We start from the raw sequence: 25230 nt of genomic DNA on the forward strand, positions 1-25230 counted from the left end.
TAGTTACTCGGCATCCTAATCAAGTTCCAGTAGCTTAAGTCTTGATACCTATGATGCATTTAAACTGAGTGGGTCAGGTTGGAAAACCTGGTGAGATAGATTGGGATTTCAATCCCACAATATTGATATTATAATATTCTTTAATTATCAGACCTGCAAAACCAACCGTTACCATACAATATCCTTATAGGCTTACATTCCTACATATATATTCCTACCGATCCTCAAAGATCCTAGTCCACGGTTATCGGGGAGAAATTACCTCGCCTGATGAACCGCTAAAGGGTTTGACTACACAACTAGTGGCTTCCTTCGTTGGTGTAAGTTATTGTCACACCCCGCTAAAGCGGAAACGCAAGGTATGACAGCGACAAAGGTTTCATTGCAAAAGATAAAGATACATCACCATAGCAATATTTAAAAGTTTACAACCCATAGCTTAAACAAAACAAAGTACAAGTTTTCCAAAATGACATTGTTCAAAATATAATTTCATAAAATAACTTCCACACGATGCAGCATGCTCTATGATGATGAATCTCTATATCCAATTACTAATTATTTCCTGAAAAAGCATGTAAAACGAGCGTCAACTATGAAAATAGTTGGTGAGTTCACAGGTTTATAAAATCAAGATTTGGTATAAGACTTTTCATAAATACAAGTACATTGCTTTAATGAGAACAAAGTTCATTGCTATAATGAGAAACAAAGTTGATTGCTAAAATTGATAAACGAGTTTATTGCCATAATAGATAACAAGTTTATTGCTATAATGTGTAACGAGTTTGTATGTGTATGAGCAAACAATGAGTCTCAACCAAACCTATGACTGAAGCCCTATCAAGATCTATGCTTATCGTTCCATAGATGAATATGGTATCATGCACTCCAGCAATAGGGCGAGTGAGGAGTTGTCAATTCCTAATAGCGCTATCCATAATGACCATTGGCTCAAAGAGTTAATGGTTAGAGATAAGGGAAGGGCCTTAGTACGATAAGTTCTCATGTTCCGTGATGCATAGACATACATAGAGAGACATAGCAATAAAATAGCAATCATGTTTGATACAAATCAATTTAAATACAACATTCAAATAATAGTTTTTCGGGATATGCTTTTCCACCCCAAAACATAAAAACTGAAAATAGGGGAGTGCGTGAATACTCACAATGTTTCGAGTAGGTACAAGTGGTGCCTCGGAATACACCAACGTCTTACTACCGGGATCCTATGACATCAAACACACACTAGTGAGTTTCCATGTCGAAATCTAATGTTAATATACTAAACTCTACATATAGTGAAATGCTAATTTATGTTCTAATATTGGATTTATATTAATTGGTTACAATTTTTCTAAAATGGTGAAATTCTATAAGTCATGTGACTAAGACAATTTTAGATATTAATTTTCCAGATTTAGTAATATAATTTGGGGGTATTTCAATACATTTAAAGGTGTTTTAAATTCCTAAAAATGCAAAATATTATCAAATAGTTTCCAAAAATTGTCATACCTTGTATTTTCATTCTAAATACAATAGAGGTTTTCCATAAAATTTCCCTTGAATTTTTGATGTGGTTAACTATTTTTCCAAGTTTTTAAGCCTTCATAACCAAATAAATTCACGAAAAATAGCATTCAAAGGATGAAAATTCTCAAACTTTTTATTTAACTGTTATTATACATTACTAAGCTAGGAAAAATATAAAAATGGATTTCTAAGCTGTTTAATTATATTTTATGATTTTTGAGCATTTAATCTAATACAAATTGAAATAAATAGAAAACAGTTTCCAAAATTACTCAAACTTTTTATTTAACTGTTATTATACATTACTAAGCTAGGAAAAATATAAAAATGGATTTCCAAGCTGTTTAATTATATTTTATGATTTTTGAGCATTTATTCTAATAAAAATTGAAATAAATAGAAAACAGTTTCCAAAATTACTCAAACTTTTTATTTAACTGTTATTATACATTACTAAGCTAGGAAAAATATAAAAATGGATTTCCAAGCTGTTTAATTATATTTTATGATTTTTGAGCGTTTATTCTAATAAAAATTGAAATAAATAGAAAACAGTTTCCAAAATCACTCAATCTTTTTATTTAACTGTTATTATACATAACTAGGCTGGGAAAAATATAAAAGATATTTTTCAGTGCTTATTTCTATTTTTTCTTGTTTTATCCCCTTAAATAATCATTAATTGAAGAATAAATAACAAACAGATAAAATAAATTACCAAAATTTTTTGTGACATCATTTATAGTGTAATTAATCTGGGAAAAATACCAAAAGTGGTTTTCATATTGTATAATCCGGTTTTGGGTATTTATGTGTATTTAAGTGTATTTAAGTGTATTTAACCTTAGAAAATAGGAGAAAAATAGTATACAGTAGAGGAAAATCATCAAAAATTTTATGTAATCTCCTAATGTACAACATGATGTTCTGGTAAATTTTCATGAATTTTGGATCATCAGAACTATTTTTACTATTTTTAGGCCATTATAACTACCAAAACTTGGGAAAAATAGAAAGGCATGATGAAAAATTCTGAAATTATTTTTCTGAGTCTCTCACCACAGGTAAGAGCTGCGAAAATTGTTAGATACAATTTTCACACTCTTTAAAGTGGTTTTGTGATTTATTGCACCCAAACAAAAAGAAAATCGAAAATCATACTAAACAGCAACATAAATCGATGAAATTTAATGAGAGGTCATTATTCACCATAGGGGTCATCCACGAATTTATTCCGGATTTATAGACCTCTGGAAGTATTTTATGTGATTTATGCCCTTGTTTTCTTGCAACAATTTTAATAAATCAAGGAAACGATAAAAACTCTTGGGATTTTCCAGATATTCATATTACCTTAATGGGAATCTGGAAAAATTTTGATTTGAACAGAAAAGAACTTTTAGATATTTTTCTAGACAAAATCATTTACATGCACTATTAACAATGTACTTTGATCATCAAGCTCTTTAGCTTGGTGTTCTTCACATGCATCACGGTTTGAAGACCATGCATGGACATATGTTTGTTATAGTGATGTTTTTAAAGGAAATACTTGAATGCATAAGGTGTATGAGCCTTTAAAACTTGTAAAAATCCGAAACTTAGTGTTTGACATAGGTTTTGGTCCTTGGATTTCACCATTAAACAACATGCATGTTGTTCTTGGGTGAAACCCTACCACCATCATCATCAAACACGACATTCATGAACATGTTCATGAATGTTCATAAAGAATGGTGTAGAAGGAGGAGAAGTACAAGAAAACCCTTTAAAAACAAGAAGGAAAAGTAAGGAAAATGAAGGATTTTCGTGAATACCTTGAAGAACAACCTTAGAAGATGAAGATTTGAGTGTGGAGAGGTGTTCTTGGCTGATGATTTTCGTGGGTTTGGAGAGAGAGAAGGAGAGTTTGAGAGTTGAAAGGGTGGAGTGTGAGAGAGAGTGAAGAGAGAACTGGAAGAGTGGGGATTGTGTTTTAATGATTGAAGTTTTGGGAAGAGAGAGGGCATGGGGGAGAGGATTCCCAAATTTTTTAGTATATTAAAGCCTCCTCTCTCCTAAATTCAAACTTTATAAAACTCCCTCCTTAATTTTTATAAAACCCTAATTTTTATAAAAGTGTTTATTAAGGCAATTCTTGATTTATTTAAAAATCTTGTTTTTAACTAATAAATTATGATTAATGTATGATAATTTAAATTTCTATTTCATTGATTATAATCCATAATTTGATTAATAAAAATTTGATATTAGGAAGTTTATAGCCAATTTTATAAAGTTTTTAAGCTTTAAAGTTTATAAATTTGGATTTTTGGGCTCTTTTGAGTTTTTGGAACATTGTTTGATATTCACCATCATATTGGAATGAAATTAGAATATTTTAATTTATTTTTAGGGTTTTATACCCTTTTTCAATTGTAACAAAGTTTGAAGTTTCATTCTAATTATGGTATTGGCATTTCCTATTGTAGTTAAACAACTTACTAGAATCATAAGAGTCAAGTATATTAGTCCTAGATCTTAGTTGGATCCTAGTTTATGCAAGATTTTGACCTAATTTATACTACTAGGCCATGGCATGTTGTGCATGAATGGTTTTTATAAAGATGCATGAGTCCGAGAATGACCTGAATTGACAGTTGTCACAGTATCCCCCACTTAAAAAGAATTTCGTCCCGAAATTCATTCTATGTCATCGTTTGTCATCGCATAGGAAAAGTTGTGGATACTTTTCCTTCATGAAGTCCTCACGCTCCCAGGTGTACTCCGACCCGCGTTTTGAGTTCCATCGAACTTTCACAATCGGAATCTTACTCCGCTTGAGTCGTTTTACCTCCCTGTCAAGGATTTCTATCGGTTCCTCAACAAAGTTTAGCTTATCATTGATCTTGATTTCCTCCAGGGGTACTATCAATGCTTCGTCGGCTAAACATTTCTTAAGATTGGAGACGTGGAATGTGTCGTGAATGGCGCTTAACTCCTGGGGTAATTGGAGTTTATATGCCACCGGACCAATCCTTTCAATGATCTCAAAGGGTCCAACATATCTTGGGCTTAGTTTTCCTTTCTTACCAAAACGTACAAGCCCTTTCCAAGGCGACACCTTTAGTAGTGCCTTGTCTCCAACTTGGAATTCTAATGGTTTCCGACGATTATCCGCATAACTTTTCTGACGATCTCTGGCGGCTTTAAGCCTATCTTTGATGATAGCAATCTTGTCAGTTGTTTCCTGGATAAGGTCGAGTCTAGTCAATTGTCTGTCTCCGATTTCTGTCCAACACAATGGAGAACGACACTTGCGTCCATAAAATGCTTCGTATGGGGCACATTGGATACTCGTGTGGTAACTGTTATTGTAGGAAAACTCAATTAGAGGCAAATGAGTATCCCAATTTCCTTTGAACTCAATGACACACGCCCGTAGCATGTCTTCCAATGTTTGTATTGTTCTCTCTGTTTGCCCATCTGTCTGAGGGTGGTAAGCTGTGCTCAAATCTATCTTGGTCCCTAGTGCCTTCTGTAGCATCCACCAAAATCGTGATGTAAAACGACTATCTCTATCAGAAATGATGGATAGGGGTACACCATGCAGAGAAACAATTCTGTCGATGTAGATTTGGGCCAATTTTTCCATCTTGAAGTCTTCCCGAATGGGGAGAAAGTGAGCAGATTTCGTCAGTCGATCCACTATGACCCAAATTGAGTCGTGACCTTTAGAAGTTCTAGGAAGTTTGGTAACGAAATCCATGGATATCTGCTCCCATTTCCATTGGGGAATTTCGGGTTGTTGCAATAAGTCGGATGGTTTTTGATGTTCAGCTTTGACTATTGAGCAAGTTAAACACTTCCCAACATATAAGGCAATATCCCTTTTCATTCCAGGCCACCAATAGTACTCTTTAAGATCCTTATACATCTTATCCGCTCCAGGGTGGATTGAGTATTTAGATCGATGAGACTCCTCTAGTACTATGTCTCTCAGATTGTTAACCCTTGGAATCCAGACTCTGTCCTTAAAATAACGAACTCCATCAGGTTTGGTTTCAAATCTCACTTCTAAACCATGTAAAGTTTCACCTGGAAGATTTTCCCTGAATAAAGCTTTCTCCTGGGCATCAATGATTTGAGATTTCAAGTTTGTCTGAATTACCATTCCCAAAGCTCTCACACGGGAAGGTTTCACTCTTTCTTTTCTACTAAGAGCGTCGGCTACTACGTTAGCCTTCCCTGGGTGATATCGTATCTCACAGTCATAATCACTAAACAACTCTACCCATCTCCTCTGCCGCATGTTTAACATTTTCTGATCTAGGATGTGCTGAAGGCTTTTGTGATCGGTATAAATGGTGCACTTGGTTCCGTACAAATAATGCCTCCATATTTTAAGAGCGAAAACTATTGCTCCTAGTTCTAGATCATGGGTGGTATAATTCTTCTCATGCGGTTTGAGTTGTCTGGAAGCATACGCAATGACCTTATCTTTTTGCATTAACACACATCCTAATCCTTGATGAGACGCATCACAATACACTACAAAGTTCTCTGATCCCTCTGGTAAAGCCAGAATTGGTGCATTACACAACTTGTTTTTCAGGATTTGAAACGCCTCTTCGTGTTTCTCTTCCCAGAGAAATTTTCTGTCTTTTTGGGTCAAAGATGTTAATAGTTGAGCAATCCTAGAGAAATTCTCAATGAAGCGTCTGTAGTACCCAACTAATCCTAGGAACTGTCGTATTTCTGTCGGGGTTTTAGGGGCTTCCCATTTCTTGATTGCCTCGATCTTAGCTGGATCTACATGAATTCCTCTTTTGCCGATCACATGACCAAGGAAATGTACTTCCCGAATCCAAAATTCACACTTAGTGAACTTGGCATACAATTTTGCTCCTTCAACAGCTCCAACACTAGCTTCAGATGTCTCTCATGATCTTCTTTGGTTTGTGAGTAAACAAGTATGTCATCGATAAATACAATTACAAACTTGTCTAGGTATGGTCTACAGACCCTATTCATCAAATCCATGAAAACAGCGGGTGCGTTCGTTAGTCCAAAAGGCATGACTAAGAACTCATAATGTCCATAACGGGTTCTAAATGCTGTTTTGTGAATGTCTCCTTCGTGAACTCTTAGTTGATGGTATCCTGATCGGAGGTCGATCTTTGAGAAGTATGAAGCGCCCTGCAACTGATCGAACAAGTCATCTATTCGAGGGAGAGGATATCGATTCTTGATTGTCAACTTGTTCAGTTCTCTATAATCAATACACATTCGGAATGACCCGTCTTTCTTTTTGACGAATAACACTGGAGCTCCCCAAGGTGAAGAAATTGGTCGTATGAACCCTTTGTCTAGAAGTTCTTGAAGTTGTCCGGACAGTTCTTGCATCTCGGATGGCGCGAGGCGATATGGTGCTTTTGCTACCGGTGCCGCTCCGGGAATTAAGTCTATCCGAAATTCGACCTGTCTGTGAGGGGGTAGACCGGGTAATTCCTCCGGAAACACTTCGGGATAGTTTTGAACCACCAGGATCTCCTTGAGTTGCTTAGCTTCAGGTTCTCTTTCTATCACGTGGGCCATGAATGCAATACAATCCTTTTTCAAGTACTTATGAATCTTTATGCTCGATACAATGTTTAAACTTCTTCCTGGCTTCTCACCGTGTATGATAAGGGTTTCTCCATTAGGGAGAGGTATCCTAATGACTTTCTCGTAACAACCAATGTCCGCTCTATTCTTGGATAATCAATCCATTCCTACTATTACATCAAAACTACCTAGCTCGATAGGAATTAGGTCAATGCTAAAGAGTTTATCAGCTAAATTCAGAGTACAGCCAGGAATTATTTCATTAGCCCTAATTTCATACCCATCAGCAAGTTCAATAGTATGAGTATTCCTCATCTTTCTTGATTTCAAGTCGAGTACCGGTCTAAATGTTAAAGAAACGAAACTCCTATCTGCTCCCGCATCGAATATTACTGATGCAAAATGATTGTTCAGGAGAAACGTACCTGTTATCACTTCAGGCTTCTGACGAGCTTCTTCTGCACCAATCACAAAGGCTACACCTCTTGGCCGCCCACCTTGATTTCCTTGGAAATTTTGCCTAGCTTGGCCTTGTCCATTGTTACCAGGCCCCTTGTTCAGTTTGGGACAAGCACTACGCAGATGATCAGTACTCCCGCACTCGTAACATGCCCTTTTTCCATCCTTATTCAGCTTACAATACTTCGGGTAATGGCCTGTCTGTTTACAGTTTTGGCACACTGGGCAAGCTCCCTTGTGATGGAAGTTACACTTATTGCACTTCGGGTGCGGTCCCGTGTACTGCTTTCGCTCCTGCACTTCCATGACTTTCTGTTCCTGAGTTTTCACTGGTTCTTGCTCCTGGGCTCTTACCATAAAGTTTCTTGAGACTTTCTGCTTCCTCCCCGACTTGCCTCCATACTTCTTCTCTCCCTGATCTGCTGGCTTCCTCTTGCTACTAGAGTTTTCCTTTGCCGATGCTCCCGTCCTTATCACATCATTGGTTAGTCGATTTGCTAGACTTACTGCACTTTGAATGGTAGTTGGGTTTGCTGAAGTAACCATTCCCCGAATCTCTGGTGCCAGACCCCAGATGTAACGATCTATCCGTTTCTCCTCAGGAGTAACCATGTGAGGTACCAGTTTTGCTAGTTCATGAAATCGGACTGAGTACTTCTCTATTTGTGTTCCAACCATAGAATGGTTCCAGAACTCAGATTCAAGCTTCTGAATTTCATCCTTGGGACAATACTCCTCTATCAGCAGCTTCTTTAGGTCTTCCCAAGTTAGCTGATATGCCGTTGCACGACCTCGGGTTTGCACTAAAGTATTCCACCAGGTCAATGCCCTATCCTGAAGTAGACAAGTTGCATACTCCACTTTGTTGCATTCGAGGCATTTGCTAATGTGAAGGACCGACTCCATACTGTCAATCCATTTCAGCAACCCAACCGCACCTTCCTTTCCATGGAATTCCTTAGGTTTACAGGCCATAAAGGACTTGTAGTTGCATTCTCTTTCATTGTTTCCCCGGTTTCCTCCACTACTTCCTTGGTTAGCATTAAGTCCCGCAGTTACTTGAGTGACAATGTTTGGGATTGCTGCCATGAGTTGTTGTGCTACCACTTGAGCAACATCGGGTGTTTCGTTCTATGGGCGCCCGCGATTAGGCCTTCCTGACATGGTTCTAAGACACAAGAGAAGAAATACGTATGAATACATAAAATAATGTATAATTTTTAGTTCACTACTATTTTGAAAACCATAAGTGTTGTCAAATTAATGGTTTGCATTAATACTATGCACATAGATTTGAGAAAGGAAAGAAAAAAAAATCTTTTTATTCAACTATTGACTAAATAAATTCTAGGGTTTGACCTCGTAGTAAAAGTTTTGAAACATAAAATAAACTTCTTCATTACCATTTGAAATAGTCTTAAAACCAAAACAATACATCAATCCCAAAATAAAGTTTTAATGTCCTTCCCCAAAAGATACCCAACATGGGTTTTCATTTCATGACACAATAAAATACTAAAATCAGAACCAAGTACGAATCGCTATCCCAACAAGAAACATCCACACCACAATCAGTAACAGCCCTCCAAACACATAACATGCGGTCATCGCACGACCTGCCACTCGTCTAGCAGCACTAGCAGTGTCAGCAGTCTCCATCGAATGCTGAAACAGGATTTCCATCCTTGTCAAAACTTCATCCAAAACTTCCCGATGCTCAGCTATCATAGCAAGACTGTGATGTAGGCCCGTTGCCATCGAATGCATCCTCCGGGACTCCTCCAGGGTCATACCTGACTGCCTGACAGGTATCCCTATAACTCGCTGAGGTGGGGGTGCTCTCGGTCCTGCCATGCTGGGTCCTACCCGACTGGTTCCTGTCGTGCCAAGTCCTGCTGTACTGGTTGCTATCCTTCCTGGGATAGGGACACTCTTCCTTGCTGTCCTCCGAATACGAAGCCCATAAAGTGGTGGTTGTGGCAACACCGATGCAGGCGATGCCTCACGTTGCTGACTCGGGGCGTTGTCATTGCTGATCTCCACCGAGTTTCCTGTATCTTCTGTGTCTTCCGAGGGGTCTTCCTCCACCGAGGAGGGGGGATCACGTCGAGGAATAACAGTGACGTAGCCGGACTCATCAGCTGAGGCGGTAGCGTGAGAAGATGACGATGTCGACATAGTGGACTGAGACATAGATTCAATGAGATATGAAATAAATGACAATGCATGGCTATAATATGCAATGCTTACACACACCAAAATTAACCTTTTTGAATTTTTGAAATAAAGTTTTCTCAAGAATTTTGTTGAACATATTCCCATTATAATTAGCTCAAGCTTTGTATAAATCTTTCCTTAATTAAACATAGGTGATCAGGCTATGTTTAATTGAGATCCAACGATACAATTCCCGACCTAATTATATTAGTAATATGTTTGATGTAAAAAGAATTTTTATAAGTTTTGGTTATAGGTTGTGTTTTCTTAAAGGAAAACTGATGTTCTCTATAACTTTTAGCTCTGATACCATTTCTGTCACACCCCGCTAAAGCGGAAACGCAAGGTATGACAGCGACAAAGGTTTCATTGCAAAAGATAAAGATACATCACCATAGCAATATTTAAAAGTTTACAACCCATAGCTTAAACAAAACAAAGTACAAGTTTTCCAAAATGACATTGTTCAAAATATAACTTCATAAAATAACTTCCACACGATGCAGCATGCTCTATGATGATGAATCTCTATATCCACTTACTAATTATTTCCTGAAAAAGCATGTAAAACGAGCGTCAACTATGAAAATAGTTGGTGAGTTCACAGGTTTATAAAATCAAGATTTGGTATAAGACTTTTCATAAATACAAGTACATTTATTTAATGAGAACAAAGTTCATTGCTATAATGAGAAACAAAGTTGATTGCTAAAATTGATAAACGAGTTTATTGCCATAATAGATAACAAGTTTATTGCTATAATGTGTAACGAGTTTGTATGTGTATGAGCAAACAATGAGTCTCAACCAAACCTATGACTGAAGCCCTATCAAGATCTATGCTTATCGTTCCATAGATGAATATGGTATCATGCACTCCAACAATAGGGCGAGTGAGGAGTTGTCAATTCCTAATAGCGCTATCCATAATGACCATTGGCTCAAAGAGTTAATGGTTAGAGATAAGGGAAGGGCCTTAGTACGATAAGTTCTCATGTTCCGTGATTCATAGACATACATAGAGAGACATAGCAATAAAATAGCAATCATGTTTGATACAAATCAATTTAAATACAACATTCAAATAATAGTTTTTCGGGACATGCTTTTCCACCCCAAAACATAAAAACTGAAAATAGGGGAGTGCGTGAATACTCACAATGTTTCGAGTAGGTACAAGTGGTGCCTCGGAATACACCAACGTCTTACTACCGGGATCCTATGACATCAAACACACACTAGTGAGTTTCCATGTCGAAATCTAATGTTAATATACTAAACTCTACATATAGTGAAATGCTAATTTATGTTCTAATATTGGATTTATATTAATTGGTTACAATTTTTCTGAAATGGTGAAATTCTATAAGTCATGTGATTAAGACAATTTTGGATATTAATTTTCCAGATTTAGTAATATAATTTGGGGGTATTTCAACACATTTAAAGGTGTTTTAAATTCCTAAAAATGCAAAATATTATCAAATAGTTTCCAAAAATTGTCAAACATTGTATTTTCATTCTAAATACAATAGATGTTTTCCATAAAATTCCCCTTGAATTTTTGATATGGTTAACTATTTTTCCAAAAGCCTTCATAACCAAATAAATTCACGAAAAATAGCATTCAAAGGATGAAAATTCTCAAACTTTTTATTTAACTGTTATTATACATTACTAAGCTAGGAAAAATATAAAAATGGATTTCCAAGCTGTTTAATTATATTTTATGATTTTTGAGCATTTATTCTAATAAAAATTGAAATAAATAACAGTTTCCAAAATTACTCAAACTTTTTATTTAACTGTTATTATACATTACTAAGCTAGGAAAAATATAAAAATGGATTTCCAAGCTGTTTAATTATATTTTATGATTTTTGAGCGTTTATTCTAATAAAAATTGAAATAAATAGAAAACAGTTTCCAAAATCACTCAAACTTTTTATTTAACTGTTATTATACATAACTAGGCTGGGAAAAATATAAAAGATATTTTTCAGTGCTTATTTCTATTTTTTCTTGTTTTATCCCCTTAAATAATCATTAATTGAAGAATAAATAACAAACAGATAAAATAAATTACCAAAAATTTTTGTGACATCATTTATAGTGTAATTAATCTGGAAAAAATACCAAAAGTGGTTTTCATATTGTATAATCCGGTTTTGGGTATTTATGTGTATTTAAGTGTATTTAAGTGTATTTAACCTTAGAAAATAGGAGAAAAATAGTATACAGTAGAGGAAAATCATCAAAAATTTTATGTAACCTCCTAATGTACAACATGATGTTCTGGTAAATTTTCATGAATTGTGGATAATCAGAACTATTTTTACTATTTTTAGGCCATTATAACTACCAAAACTTGAGAAAAATAGAAAGGCATGATGAAAAATTCTGAAATTATTTTTCTGAGTCTCTCACCACAGGTAAGAGCTGCGAAAATTGTTAGATACAATTTTCACACTCTTTAAAGTGGTTTTGCGATTTATTGCACCCAAACAAAAAGAAAATCGAAAATCATACTAAACAGCAACATAAATCGATGAAATTTAATGAGAGGTCATTATTCACCATAGGGGTCATCCACGAATTTATTCCGGATTTATAGACCTCTAGAAGTATTTTATGTGATTTATGCCCTTGTTTTCTTGCAACAATTTTAATAAATCAAGGAAACGATAAAAACTCTTGGGATTTTCCAGATATTCATATTACCTTAATGGGAATCTGGAAAAATTTTGATTTGAACAGAAAAGAACTTTTAGATATTTTTCTAGACAAAATCATTTACATGCACTATTAACAATGTACTTTGATCATCAAGCTCTTTAGCTTGGTGTTCTTCACATGCATCACGGTTTGAAGACCATGCATGGACATATGTTTGTTATAGTGATGTTTTTAAAGGAAATACTTGAATGCATAAGGTGTATGAGCCTTTAAAACTTGTAAAAATCCGAAACTTAGTGTTTGACATAGGTTTTGGTCCTTGGATTTCACCATTAAACAACATGCATGTTGTTCTTGGGTGAAACCCTACCACCATCATCATCAAACACGACATTCATGAACATGTTCATGAATGTTCATAAAGAATGGTGTAGAAGGAGGAGAAGTACAAGAAAACCCTTTAAAAACAAGAAGGAAAAGTAAGGAAAATGAAGGATTTTCGTGAATACCTTGAAGAACAACCTTAGAAGATGAAGATTTGAGTGTGGAGAGGTGTTCTTGGCTGATGATTTTCGTGGGTTTGGAGAGAGAGAAGGAGAGTTTGAGAGTTTTAATGAAAGTTGAAAGGGTGGAGTGTGAGAGAGAGTGAAGAGAGAACTGGAAGAGTGGGGATTGTGTTTTAATGATTGAAGTTTTGGGAAGAGAGAGGGCATGGGGGAGAGGATGCACGAATTTTTTAGTATATTAAAGCCTCCTCTCTCCTAAATTCAAACTTTATAAAACTCCCTCCTTAATTTTTATAAAACCCTAATTTTTATAAAAGTGTTTATTAAGGCAATTCTTGATTTATTTAAAAATCTTGTTTTTAACTAATAAATTATGATTAATGTATGATAATTTAAATTTCTATTTCATTGATTATAATCCATAATTTGATTAATAAAAATTTGATATTAGGAAGTTTATAGCCAATTTTATAAAGTTTTTAAGCTTTAAAGTTTATAAATTTGGATTTTTGGGCTCTTTTGAGTTTTTGGAACATTGTTTGATATTCACCATCATATTGGAATGAAATTAGAATATTTTAATTTATTTTTAGGGTTTTATACCCTTTTTCAATTGTAACAAAGTTTGAAGTTTCATTCTAATTATGGTATTGGCATTTCCTATTGTAGTTAAACAACTTACTAGAATCGTAAGAGTCAAGTATATTAGTCCTAGATCTTAGTTGGATCCTAGTTTATGCAAGATTTTGACCTAATTTATACTACTAGGCCATGGCATGTTGTGCATGAATGGTTTTTATAAAGATGCATGAGTCCGAGAATGACCTGAATTGACAGTTGTCACAGTTATGAAGGCATACGAGCCATCAGAGTATTTGATGAATATGGTATTCATTCCATATATGTCTGTGAGTAATGATCTCACACTAGCAATGTAATTTACAAGACCTTTTAGAACGATCGAGTGTTGTCACCTACTTTGAGAGGTGACCAAACAAACCGCTAACAGTTGCCTGATCGGGACCCGTCGTTTTTGGTCATCCCAGGGGAATAATATAATGTACTCCCGTACAGAGCTACCGTACATCGAAATCTAAAAGTGTTACGGAACAGATTTTTACTCTCCGTTCGTAGCTTACACACATTTTGCTAATGTCACACCCCCGGACCAGAAGGCGGAAACGTCCAGAGGCGGGTGACTTCATTGTGCAGTATCATAACAGTTGAATATAAATGAAACATAGCAAATCCAAACATCATACATTGAGATAACAAACTTACATTGTTTACACATTGTATTTGTTCTCCAAATTACACAAAAGAGACATAAGTAAATAAAATTCCAAATTACAGCAAAATAGTCCTGAATTCGCGTCCCTTTAACCTGCTTACTAGCTCCGTGAGAATACAAGTCGTTTGAAAAGCGTCATCTAAAAAGTTGGTGAGTTCATAAGCATTTTTGTATAAAAATAGTTTTACACTTGTTTAGAATTGTTCTCGTTGTACTTTCAAAAAATCTGATATTTTATATAAAATCGTTTTAAGTCTTGCTCTGAAATCATGAGTATATGCATGCATGTCATTACCTTTTATTCCTCCTTATAAGGAGTGACTTTTGAAAAGTAACATAATTTATAAAGGCGAGCTGTGTTTGAGAATAGTTCTCTTGAGTAGTAATAACAATTAGTTTCCAGAAAATTTCCCTGTTTTCAAAAAGAAAGATAGTTGAAAGTCTTGTTTCCTTATCAAATATAATTGAGCGTGCGTTTTAGTTTATCGTTTTCGAAATCGTATAAAATCGTTTACTACAGAAAATCCTATATTTGCTTGTATAAAATAATCGTAGGTTCTGTTTCCAAATGAGTATCCTTGCATATGTGTGTGTTAGTTTATCGTTTTCAAAATCGTATACAATCGTTTTCCCCAGAAAATCCTATATTTTCTGATTCTTAAAATAGTAGTATTAAGACCCTAATACTTGATAGGTGAAAGAAATCAACATGACGATTGTGGACATTCCGCACAATGAAAAAGGATAGTCAACACAACAAATGCGGACCATCACTACCATGCATAGGGGCAGTCAACACAATGTGCCAAAATTTATTTATGAAGTTTTCCTTACATAAATTTCTAAACATATTCTAGTGAGCCACTATAACCATACTAATATGACGGAGACCTGTCTTGGCATTTCTCAGGCGCCCAAATCGAATAAAGACATTTGTCACCCTAGACTGGCCGGTCTAGCTGTAGCGAACAACGAATGTGCGGGGTGTCAACCCCATATAGATATATACACAAATTCCTGCTCTCCCTCCAGGAGACTCTGGTTATAACTCCTTACAGGACTTTAGACGTACACTAATATAATTATATTTAGGTACTTTTTAAGACTCGTCTTCACTAGAATACCAACTGGTTTTTGAGCAATCGATAAGATCTGTTATTTAATAAATAACATTACTTGTGCTAGTTGACTAGGTTTATCGTTTTCGTTTATTGAGGATAATCCACTTGGAATTATAATTATCAAAAACGACCCAAAATTATTGGTATTGGCAAAAATGGCCCTTCTTTTTATAAATTATCAAATAAGACCCATTTTGTCAAAAAGTGTCATAAGTGGTTCAAAACTAGGAGAATTGTCGAAAATGGCCCATTTCTTCTAAAATGTTCATTTTAGGCTTATATTTATGAAAATATTCAAAAAGGCCATTGTTTATCCAAAAATTCCATTTTGGTCCTTTAAAAATTGAGATGTTCAATAATTCTTCAATTTTATTCCAATTTCCAAAATGGTCCTTATATATGTGTGGTCGAAAATGGTCCCCAAAATATTATTATTTCCACATTTTACCCACTTTCAAAATATTGTTTTCAACAAGTTGTTTAAGCACATTTTTGAAACAATTGCTTAAGGATTTTGACATAACAATTTATGATCAAATATCCATAAACATACTAGTTTTTGTGTTTTAACATATAATTGGTGATATATATTTTCAAAACCTTGAGACTAGTTAAAAATCTCAAGTTCTTGAACCATTAGATGGAGTTCATAACTTTTAAGCATATAAATCATAACATACATGCATAAATAAGAAAATATACTAAGATTTGACAAGACCCTTGACTTGTATCCTCCCCCAAAACTATGAAAAACATCAAAAAGGGGGTATGAAGCTCACCTTGGTTTTGAAGATAGTGTAGGTGAAGAGATGGGATGAGGAGTTTGAGCCTAGAACACTTGAAGTGTGGGATGAACCTCTTGAAAATTTTAGATAGTATAAGATTATAAACACATAAATTTATGTGTGAGTTGGATTTAAAAGTAGCTAATGGTATGAAACCTTTACTAGATATAAAACACTTACAAGAACTTAGGAGGATTGATGAAGAGAATGGTTCTTGGAACTTGGATGAAGCCTTGGGAGAGTTTTCGTGGATTACAGAATGCAAAATGTGAGTTGTGGAATGAGGGAATGGGGTTCACGGTTCCTAATATGGGATAAGGGATTGATAAGATGTTTAATTTGATTACTGTTGGGTAATGCATGAATAACTGAGTTTTGTATTGGATATCTACGCATTACAGCTTGCATCCACCGTGAATACCATTGAATTAGGAGGGGTTCACGGTCTAGAGAGACCATAAACCATGGTTTACGGTCAAAGGGGGTTTCTTAGGGTAGTTTACGGCCAAAAAGGTGTCATGGGGAAGGGTTCACGGCCTATAGTGGCCTAGATTGGTGTTTATGGTCAACGTTTGGATTAGCCATGTAGTTCACGGTCTAGATTCCCTCTCTTTATGGGTTTACGGCCAAAGTGTGTTTCTAGGGAAGAGTTCATGGTCTAGGTGTGTATAAAACTTTAATGTATTTGTTTTATGTAGTATGACCAATATCTTGACATAATTTAAATCTCTTATTGTTTGCACTAGCTTAGGAGGCTTTAGGGTAGTATAATTCTCAAAAACATTATATTACCAAAGCATAATAATAGCATAGCTACAACTATTACATATACGAGACTCCTATGGCTTGGTTTCTAGACTTGAAAATTTCTAGTTGTGACACCTAATGACAGTACCCAATATCAAACTTGATTAAACTAGGCATCTTCCAAAAGTCTAAGTTTATCCCTAGACTAGATTATAGTGCATGTAACCATCTTTTAATACCAACTCTATTCTTAGGGGACACTACCTATCTATAATGTATATATATATATATATATATATATATATATATATATATATATATATATATATATATATATATATATATATTCCATATAGAGTGTTAGGTATTATTATTCATTTATCAGCAATGATACTTCCAATATTATTACATAATGTTATCTCTTCATCCTAACATAAAAGTGGAACCATATTTGGTTCACACATAACACAATACACATATACATATATATATATATACATATATATATATATATATATATATATATATATATATATATATATATATATATATATATATATATATAATTTAGGTAATAAGCATATAATTCATGTACGATTTCCAACCGGTATTTAATACTTGTATCAAATCATGTTAATGGAAGAGACTATGCACTCAATTGATAAGAGTGGGCGACTGACGATTTCGGCAACACTTCACTTTGCACTTCCAAAGAGACCTAGACGTATAAAGCACTAAGTCTTAATCTAGTTTCATAATCCTAGTGACTATAATAACTATTGTCTAGATTACTCAATAATCCTAATTTCTACATCAAGATCTATAAAGTAATGAATAACTAGGTACGATCATATCGGAGGTAGGGCCCGTTTGGTATACAGAGTATACTATTTTGAAATCCCACTTTAAACACCTCACTAAATCCAGCCTAGACATCACTCCCGTAAGTATATCAATCAGTATAATGATTTGGAATCATTGATAAATCTTATTTATAGGTTCATAAGAATGACTTATGACTATAAATATAAGTTAAAGTGAAAGAAAGTGAGTGTAGCTTAACTTACAACAGTTTTAACGAAAACCGGGAAATTGCATTGGCAGAGCTCCGACCTGATAACTACTACTTTCTGAGCACTCAGGTACCTTAGGGCTTCGTCAGAATACCCTAAACTATAAAAAGTTTAGGCTAAGGGGGTAGAAATTCGAGAGATAATGATAGAAGAGGTGTGGAGGAATGAATGAGCAATGGGAGCAATTTATAGGGCGAATTTTAGAGTGCACGTCGTGCATTTTAAGGCGATGTCTGTCACACCCCGAAATCCATGGCGGAAACGTTCCGGGGCTGAGGACGTCATGTGTAGTATCACAACAGTTGTATCATAGTAAGCGAAGTAAACATAACCATTACATTATAATATGAGTATTTACATTGTTCAAAAACATGGTTTATACATATTAGTAAATATAACAAAAGTAAAAGACGTGACTTCAGAATGTTCCGTCTTCTCCAAAAGTTGGCGTGAGTACCTGTCTATTGATGCCCTTAGAATACAAGCAGTTTTAAAATATCAGTATAAAGCTGGTGAGTTCATAAGCATTTAGTTCTGGTGAAAGAAATGTTTCTTTGATCCTTTGAAAAATGTTTCCCAAGAAAATCCTATATTTTCTTATGAAAGAGGTTTGATTATCCATTAGTTATATGTTAAACAGCCTGATTTCGAAAGGTTAAGTTATCCCAGGAAAATCCTATATTTTCCTTAAAAGTTGATAGTTGGTTATCGATTCTGAAAATGAGGTGTACAAGTATCTACCATACTTGTATCGTTAGATGTAGTTTCCTTGAAAAACCCTGTTTACTCTCAGTGAGATGTATTAGCCTTATTACATAAATAAAACTAATAAAGAAGTAGGTAGTGAACTAGATCCTAAGGGTATTATCAATACCCTCTAGTAATCAAATCGGTTATTACTTTGAGGTTAGTTCACTTGATTCATTATTACCAAAGTAAATCTCTGTTATCTAGGTTGCGAGTTTTAATATCATACATTAAACTGGATATGGCACGTAACGGGGCCAATATCTTTTATGACTTTGTCACCCCAGGCATGGCTGCCTAACTGTAGCAAGTAGTTTAGGTGCGGGATAGTCAGTCCCGTATAGATCTATACACAATAGTCACACTCTCCCTACAAGAGATTCTGGTTATAAGAGTTAGTCCTACACTCACGAAATCCGGTGGAGTGTTACCAAGGACGTGTCTCCAATCCTAAAATAACAAACTTAAAAGTAATAGTACCGAAAATCCTGTTTATGATTTGTATAAATCCTTTATAAAATATCACATTTTATGATAAGATTTACAAGTTCCTTTCTTTAGTTTTGAAAACTGTTTCTACGAGTTGATTTCTTAATCGATTGGTAAAACGGTTTTCTGAGTTAAAAGCATACTGAACATATAATTATTTTAAACAAAATAATATACTTGAGCACAAGTTTCCTTGTACTTTTGCTTGTATTCCCCCCGTGAAAACATGAAAAACTTGGAAAAAGCGTAGGGATATGAACTCACCTGAAGTGAGTGATGCGAATGTAAGATCGGAAAAAGGATGCTAAGTGTCAAGTGAAGACTTGAGCACACACGGATCCTATTTAGCATATAAAGGCACATATATGAATATAATTAGTGTTTACTCAACTAATGAGGTAAAGAATAACACTGTAAGGACTAAGAAATCCTTAATGGAAGTGTTACAATCACTTAGGATTTCATAAGGGGGTTGTAAAGCCACTTAAGGGAAGTTTTCGGTCCAAGTGGTTTTCGGTCCATGAAGGGTTTTCGGTCCATGAAGGGTTTTCGGTCCATGAAGGTGACCGAAAACTCAGGATGTTCGATGCATGTGGTGATTTTTAAGGGCTTTCAAACATGCATAGGGGTTTTAAGTTTTATCCAAAGCCTTAAGTGAGTTTTAAGGTCTTAAAGGCACCTTTCTTTAGGGTTTTCAGTCAAAGGAGATACACTATACCGAAGACTCCTTTTGTTCTTGGAAAATGACGATTTCAAGGCCCTAAATCAAGTATCCTTACTAGATAACAAGTATAGGAGATAGATACTTACAATATGGAAGCAAAGAAGGGTGTTTTCGGCCCAAAACACTAGTGTGTGTTCTTGGTGTTCTTGAAGATTAAACCCAAAAGATGAAGTTAATGGATGAAATCGAAGGGTGTTACTAGTTAGGAAGATCTAATAACAAAACAAGGGGAAAGAAACACTTACATTTTCGAGAATTTGAAGATCAAAGTGAAGAACTTGATGATACTTGAGAGAGAATTTTCGAGTTCTAGACTTGTAAAAGGGAAAGAATGATCAAAATGATCATGAAATATATGTGTATCGGGGAGTTTTCGGTCCCTTGACCGAAAACTCTAAGGTCTTGACCGAAAGCTCCTTTTTGAGAAGGTTTTTCGTTTTGCTTCATGTCTAGAACTTCAACAAATTCATCCTAACACCGACTCCTTTGATGTACTAAGTTTAGAATATTCCGTTAGTCCAAAAAAAATAATACTGACGTGAACAGAAATAAATCCGAATTGATTTATTTAAACGCAAAGTCTTTTCCAAACTATCAAATTTGACGGAATTAAATAAAAACCCGAATTTGATTAACGGAAATTGAGTAAGGATAACGGAAAAAGTTCCGGGTTGTCACATCATCCCCCCGTTAGAGGGAATTTCGTCCCGAAATTTGAACATAAAATACAAATCATGGATTAGAAAAGAGATGCGGATACTTCTGTTTCATCTGATCTTCGCGTTCCCAAGTGAATTCAGGTCCCCGCTTGGCATTCCAGCGAACCTTCACTATCGGGATGCGACTTTGTTTCGTTCATTTTATCTCTCTATTCATGATTTCGACTGGTTCTTCTACGAAGTTCAGATTCTCGTTGATTTCAATTTCGTCGAGAGGAATCGTAAAGGTTTCGTTGGATACGCATTTCTTAAGATTCGAAACGTGGAATACAGGATGAATGTTGCTAAGTTCTTGCGGTAAACGAAGTTTGTAGGCTACGGGACCGATCCTAGCGAGGATCTCGAAGGGTCCTATGTATCTTGGATTTAGCTTTCCACTCTTTCCGAAGCGTATCATGCCTTTCCAGGGCGAGACCTTCAGCAGAACACGGTCTCCAACCTGGAACTCCAATGGTTTTCGTCGTTTATCGGCGTAGCTCTTTTGTCTATCTCGTGAGGCCATAAGTCGTTCTCGGATTTGTACGATCTTTTCGGTGGTTTCGCGGATGATTTCTGGACCAGTGAGAGTATTGTCAGGGACTTGCCCCTTGGCTAGCTGTGTGTCACCCACCTCAGCCCAGCAAAGAGGGGATCTGCACTTGCGACCATAGAGGGCTTCGAAAGGCGCAACCTTGATGCTGGTATGGTAACTGTTGTTGTAGGAAAATTCAACCAAAGGAAGATGAGTTTCCCATGACGCGCCGAAATCGATGACGCAGGCTCTCAACATATCTTCCATTGTTTGAATTGTTCTCTCACTCTGTCCATCAGTCTGAGGATGGTAAGCTGTGCTCATATCCAGCTTAGTTCCAAGAGCTTTCTGTAGTGACTGCTAGAATCTCGAAGTGAACCTGCTATATCGATCGGAGATAATGGACACAGGCACACCGTGCAGTCGGACTATCTCTTAGATTTAGATTCGCGTGAGTCTCTCCATTTTGAAAGTTTCTTTGATCGGCAGGAAGTGGGCGGACTTCGTCAACCGATCGACAATCACCCAGATGGCGTCGTGCCCACTCGGAGACTTGGGTAATTTGGTGATAAAATCCATAGAAATTCTCTCCCACTTCCACTCAGGTATATCCGGCTGGTGGAGTAGACCTGAGGGTTTCTGATATTTGACCTTCACCTTGGCGAAAGTCAGGCACTTGCCCACGAAGGTAGCGATCTCTGCTTTCATGTTCGGCCACCAATACAGTTTCTTGAGATCGAGTTACATCTTGTCCGAACCTGGGTGAATGGAGTATTTAGTCTTGTGAGCTTCGTTCATTACAACCTTTCTGTAACCACCGAACTTTGGGGTCCAGATCCGGTCCATGAAATAATAGACTCCGTCTCCCTTGATCTCTAGGTTCTTTTCCATTCCTCTCAAGGCTTCACCCGACATGTTCTCTGGTTTTAAGGCTTCCAACTGAGCCTCCTTGATTTGCGCGGATAAATGGGAATGGATAGTCATGGTCAGTGCCTTCACTCTACGACCTGAGTATTCCTTTCGGTTGAGGGCATCTGTCACCACATTGGCCTTGCCGGGATGGTTGCGGATTTCGCACTCGTAATCGCTGAGTAGCTCAACCCATCGCCGTTGTCTCATGTTCAGCTCCTTCTGGTCGAAGATATGCTGCAGACTTTTATGGTCAGTGAAGATAGTGCACTTGGTTCCGTAGAGATAATGTCTCCATATCTTCAGTGCGAAGACTACTGCTCCCAATTCCAGATCGTGTGTTGTGTAGTTGACTTCGTGTGCTTTCAGTTGTCTTGAGGCATAAGCAATGACTTTTCCCCGTTGCATGAGCACACAGCCTAGGCCCTGATTAGATGCATCGCAGTAGACAACGAAGTCCTCCGTCCCTTCGGGTAGGGACAAGATAGGTGCGCTGCACAAGGCCTGCTTCAATGTTTGGAACGCAGTGTCTTGCTTTTCACTCCAACAAAAGGGTACGCCTTTCTGAGTCAGAGTGGTTAAGGGTTTGGCAATTCTGGAGAAATTCTGGATAAATCGGCGATAGTAGCCAGCGAGACCCAAGAATTAACGGATTTCTGTGGGCGTCTTCGGTGCTGACCAGTTCTCTATCGCCTTGATTTTGGAGGGGTCCACGTGTATGCCTTCATCGCTTACCACGTGACCTAGGAAAGTTACTTTTCGAATCCAGAATTCGCACTTGGAGAATTTCGCGTACAACTTCTCCGTCCTTAGGGTTTCCAGCACCGATCTCAAGTGATGTCGATGATCTTCCTCACTTATGGAATAGACAAGTATATCGTCGATGAACACGATTACAAACTTGTCTAGGAAAGAACGGCACACCCGATTCATCAGGTCCATGAATACTGTCGGTGCGTTGGTTAGACCGAAGGGCATCACTATAAATTCATAGTGACCATACCGAGTCCGAAATGCTGTCTTAGGAACATCACTCTCATGGACTCGCAGCTGATGGTACCCTGATCTTAGGTCTATTTTGGAAAAGTAGATGGCTCCTTGAAGTTGATCGAAGAGGTCGTCGATTCGAGGAAGAGGGTAACGGTTTTTGACTATGAGCTTGTTCAACTCTCGGTAGTCAATGCACATCCGAAAGGACCCATCCTTCTTTTTCACAAATAAGATCAGGGCTCCCCAGGGTGAGGAACTCGGTCTGATGAACCCTTTGCTGAGCAGCTCATTGAGCTGACTGGATAACTCCTGTATTTCTGCCGGCGCTAATCGGTATGGGGATTTAGCTACGGGGGTAGCTCCGGGGACTAAGTCGATGCGAAACTCGACTTGGCGTTCGGGAGGGATTCCCGGGAGATCTTCGAGAAAAACATCGGGAAAGTTGCAGACTTCGGGGATGCTCTCGAGGTCTTTAATTTCCTGCTTCTCGTTAATGACGTGGGCTAGGAATGCATAACACTCCTTTCGCAGGAGTTTCTGGGCTTGGATGCATGAAATGATACGGAGGTTCGAACTAAGTTTATCGCCGTAAATCATGAGAGTTTCATCAGAGGAGAGATTGAGGCGGATAGCTTTTTTGTAACAAAGGATATCATCATGATTGGGGCTCAACCAATCCATGCCGATGATGACATCGAAGCTTTTTATGGAGACTGGCATAAGGTCGATGGGAAAAGAATGATCGTTTAGGGTAAGAGTACAGCCTACATATATATCATTAGTGCTCTCTTTCTCACTGTTAGCCATCTCGACGGTAAATATTTCAGTTAATGGTTGAGGTTTATGCCTAAGAAGATGCTTGAATGCATGGCTAACAAAACTTCTCTCCGCACCAGAATCGAAAAGAATGCATGCATAAGAGTTGTCGAGGAGGAACGTACCCGAAACAACGGTGGGATCAGCGACTGCCTCTTCTTGACCCATCGTTAGCACTCTCCCTGTGTAACCTGCTGTTGTTGCCTTGGGACAGTTTCTCTTGAAATGCCCGACATCCCCACAGCCATAACAGGCTTTACCGATACCTGCTCCAGAGGCCTGATCGGTTGGTTGGACTGGCGTTTTGCAAACTCGAGCTGTGTGTCCCTTTTTGCCATAGCTGGTGCATGACATTTCTCCGCATGGGCCGGGGATGCGATGATGATAGTTGCATTTGCTGCACCAAGGGAGGGTACCAGTATATCCACTGGTAGGTGCTTGAGTGGCAGGAGCAGCGGTAGGAGTAGTAGCAGCGTGGACTGCCACTGTTTGCTGTTTCTTCGAGGGCTCCTGTGAAGACTGGCCCTTCCGATGCTTCCAAAACTTTCTTTTGTCACCACTCCCTTTAGCTGGCTCAGGAGCGGTTGCCACTTTATCAAGATCAACTCCGTGATCTATGAGAGTTTGTGCCAGACACTTAGCGCTAGCAGCCAAGAGATTTCCTTTGGTGGGTTGTGTGAGTCCCCAAATGTATCTCTCTATCTTCTTGCTTTCCGGGGTGACCATTCCCGGGAAAAGAAACGCTAGGTCTTCAAACCTAGAAGTGTAGGCAGCAATGTCGGATTCCTTCATCCTTAGGTTCCAGAGTTCGTGTTCTAGTTTTTGCATCTCTCCCCGTGGGCAGTACTCAGCTATCATGAGTTCCTTTAAGCTTTCTCAACCCATAGCATTTGCCGCTGGTAGGGTTAGGGATTTGACCCGACCATTCCACCAGGTCAGTGCCCTGTTGGCGAAAGTGCAAGTGGCGAATTTTACTTTGTTGGCTTCAGAACAGGAACAGATTTCGAAAATGGACTCGATCTTTTCGAACCATTGAGTCAGGGAAATAACTCCTCCTTTGCCGTCGAAAGATGTGGGCTTCGCGCTCATGAAGTCTTTATAGGAACACTCCTTCTGGGGATGCGTACCACCTCCCTGACCACCAGATCCGCCAGGATTCATCTGTGACATCGCGGCAGCCACACCAGCAGTAATAGCTGCTTGGAACATAACGAGATCAAACTGAGGGGGCGGTGGTGGTGGTGGATCGTCGTCATTCCTTCTGATAGGTCTTTTTCGAGGAGCCATCTTGTTCTAGAAACAATCAGGAAGAAGAGGATGGTAAG

This window comes from Lactuca virosa, chromosome 3 (assembly GCF_052849685.1).
Source record: "Lactuca virosa cultivar CGN04683 chromosome 3, Lactuca_virosa_CGN04683_v6, whole genome shotgun sequence".
In the NCBI taxonomy this organism is placed as follows: domain Eukaryota; kingdom Viridiplantae; phylum Streptophyta; class Magnoliopsida; order Asterales; family Asteraceae; genus Lactuca; species Lactuca virosa.